This window comes from Echinops telfairi, unplaced genomic scaffold (genome assembly GCF_000313985.2).
Source record: "Echinops telfairi isolate 266 unplaced genomic scaffold, ASM31398v2 ScPeMD7_22;HRSCAF=79, whole genome shotgun sequence".
Classification (NCBI taxonomy): Eukaryota; Metazoa; Chordata; class Mammalia; order Afrosoricida; family Tenrecidae; genus Echinops; species Echinops telfairi.
This window is the reverse complement of record NW_022103919.1, coordinates 12,621,328-12,624,727: the sequence shown is the minus strand read 5'-3', so window position 1 is coordinate 12,624,727 and position 3,400 is coordinate 12,621,328.

Here is a 3,400-nt window from a genome sequence, read left to right as displayed (position 1 = left end):
GAAAGGTTGGAGATTCAAGGCTAACTAGAAGAACCTCAGGAGAAAGGCCTAATGACTTAGTGATCTACTTTCAAATATTCCGTCATTGAAAACCCGATAGAGCACAGTTCTACATGTGAGGTCTCAAGAAGTGGGAATCCACTCCACAGCAATTGGTTTGTTTGTTGTTTAATTGCTTTGCTTATCCTGTACTTTTTATTACAAGTACATTTGTGCTTCTAAAAAGTACATTGTGCTTCTAAAAAATAAACATGTACAAGTACCCCAAAAAAGAACAAGTGAATTTGAACCCCATTATCTACCTAATAACTTTCTCCTTAATCTGAAAAAGAGCTCAGCTTCCATACCTCAGCCAGGTTTTCTTGGGCACTTACCAAATGACTTCTGAATTGGGGCTATCTCTGGATTTCCATAGCCTGGTATATTACCCAGTACTATGCCAACTACCTCATTCGATTATGATTAGTTATTATTAGAAAACTTTGATAGACTATGTTGGACCCCTCTAGTATCCTGATGGAAGCCTGTTGGTGTAGTGGTTATGCATTGGGCTGCGATCCACATGGTCAGCAGTTCAAAACCACTGATCCCTGGAGAAAGACCTGGCTTTCTACTCACTTCAACAGTTACAGATTCAAAACCCACAGGGGGTCACGCTGCATCAGCATTAACTTGATGGTAGTGAGTTGTATCTGTAGTTCCTGATATAACATCAGATAAAATCTAAATATTTGTATTTCAGACTAAATAGCCTGTCCCTTCCCTAGTGACAACAAATGTGAGATTTTCATACATAATGTCCTCATGCAGACTTTATAGTTTGAGAAGAAAATGAAAAGATCGGTTCTCAAACAACATGCCATGGCACTTAAGTGTACTGAAATATGTATACAATGTAAAGTACATGAAAATTATTTAAATTGCCTGAAAGCACTGTTTCTGTAATATCTGTCAGGCAGCAAGTTGAGCATGTTATATAAGTAAGCATGGGCTATAATGATCTTGGTGAACACAAAAGTTTAAGGAGAAGAAAGACATATAAAAGTGATGAGGGGAAAAAAGATTAAGAGAGGGGGAGAGAGGGCGTATGTGTGTATATTTTTATTAGAACTCTTTTGTCTTGGAGGAACATAGAGAAGACTGGCGGGACGGGAGGCAGATCACCTTGAACAATGACTCAGTGTTCAAGGGCAACCAAGTGGAGAGAAGGAGACATCCCCCAAGTGGGTGTTTATAGGACTGCGAGACTTCATCAGACAGGAGTAATGATATGCTGCAATGATCGCTGACTTGTTCGAGGTGTTTGTCACCTCCAACTCTGTGCCAAAATTTGAAGAAGTTGAAAGTGTACCTGGAAGGTGAAGAAAGTTTTAAATCCGAGGTCTGAACTCACTAATGCTGTTGACCTTCGTCAGTCACTTCAATCTCGATTCCTTCACTGGAAAACTGCTACTTACAGGGATGTGAGAATCAAATAAGCTGAAAACGGTGCATGGCTTAAAGGAGGAAGCAATCAGCTGGAAAAGAGAGACTTCAAAAAATGTCATTGGCAAAATTGGTTCTCCATTTGCACAAGAAAGAAACAGGACCCATATTTCACACCATGTACAAAAATGAACTCAGATCAAAGACCTACATGTAAATCCCAGAGCCATCAAGATTAGCAATGAGAAAATAGCGACAAACTTAGGGTTCTAGTCTATTGCAGGGCATAGAAATACTACTAAATATAATGAAAGAAGCCCATGTAGTAGGAGACAAAATAAATAACCAAGACCTATGAAAAATGAGACATGTATGTACATCCAAAGGCTTCATCAAAAGAGTGAAGAAGAGAACTCACAGACTGGAAGGACATCTTCAGCAACGACACAAGGGACAAATCTGTAAAATCTGTAGAAAACTGCAATTAAAAAAATTCAATTAAAAAGTAAGCAAATGACGTGGACAGGTAGTTCACCAAAACTGATATCCAAATGGCTAACAGGTATATGAAAAAATGCTCACCATTAAAAATGCTCATGATGCAAATAAAAAAATGACATGATTATCACCTTATACCGAGAGTTACAGCCCAATTTTTAAAAAATAGACTAAACAGAAAGCAACAAATTCTGGAAAGAATGCAGAGATTGGGAATGCTCATGCACTGCTGATGGGTCTGTAAAGATGCATAACCAGTGTGGAATGCGATCCAGTACCACAGCTGAGACTAGAACTAACTTCACTAGCTAGCTTCGATAGTGACTACCTTCGCTCAGCGTAATGGTTTCCAGGTCCATCCATGTTCCTGCGCCCCTCCTTACCAAGTTTAAGGTCCCTATAAAACAATGATGAAACCACAAAGACCTCGTGAGATGGATGGACCTGGACAGCATTATGTGGAGTGACGTTTCATCGATCACAAAAGGACAAATGTTGCCTGAGACCACTGCTCTAAGGATGGAAACCAAGACAAGATGTGCATACCCAAGGGAACAGACTTTGGAGGCTCCCAAGGTAACGAGAGTAAGGGTGGGAAGATGGAGGTATTTGGAAGAGCAGGAAGTTGACAGGTGTAGAGGTGGATGAAAGGGAAGATAGAGGTTCCTATGAGGGAGACGAGAAATCTGAGGAGACGTGGGATAGAGTAAGTGTGTGCTGATGAGAGGTTTGAACAGGTGACTGCAGAGCTGATGGTTTGGAACACCTAATTCCAAACAAAAATTCATTAAAAAGCAAAAGGACCGGGTGAACTGTCCCTGTGGGTTTCTGACACTGCAACTTTGATGGGAGTAGAAAGCCTCATCCTTGTCCCCCAGAGTGGCTTGTGGATTTGATCTGATGACCTTGCAGCCCAATCTGTAGCCACTACATCGCCAGGGCTTGACTTGGAGTAAACTAAAAACCAAGCCTTACTCATTGCCATTGAATGGATCCTGGGTCATAGAACCCTGGAGGACTGGGTAGAACTTTGAGAGGCTATAACGCTCTCTCTCTTTCTTTTTAAATGAACATTTTTATTGGCATATAATTCACAAATAATACAATTCAATCATCTAATCATATTAAGAAGAGCTGTGCTGTTATCACCACAACCTTTTTATGCAGTCATCACTACAACCTTTCTAAATCATTTTATTGGGGACTCATACAACTCATCATAATCCATCTATCCATACATTGTGTAAAGCACAATTGGTACATTCAATACCCTCATCACTCTCAAAATATTTGCTCTCCACGTAAGCCCCTGGCATCAGCTCCTCATTTTCATCACCACAATTTTATAACATTTTCCTCATTCTTTTACTCATTGTTATTAGCTCCTATCTCCTTTCCACTCCCCAACCTCCTCTCAATAGCCCCAAGAAACCATTAATCCAGTTATTGTTTCTATAGTTATACCTCACTGATACTG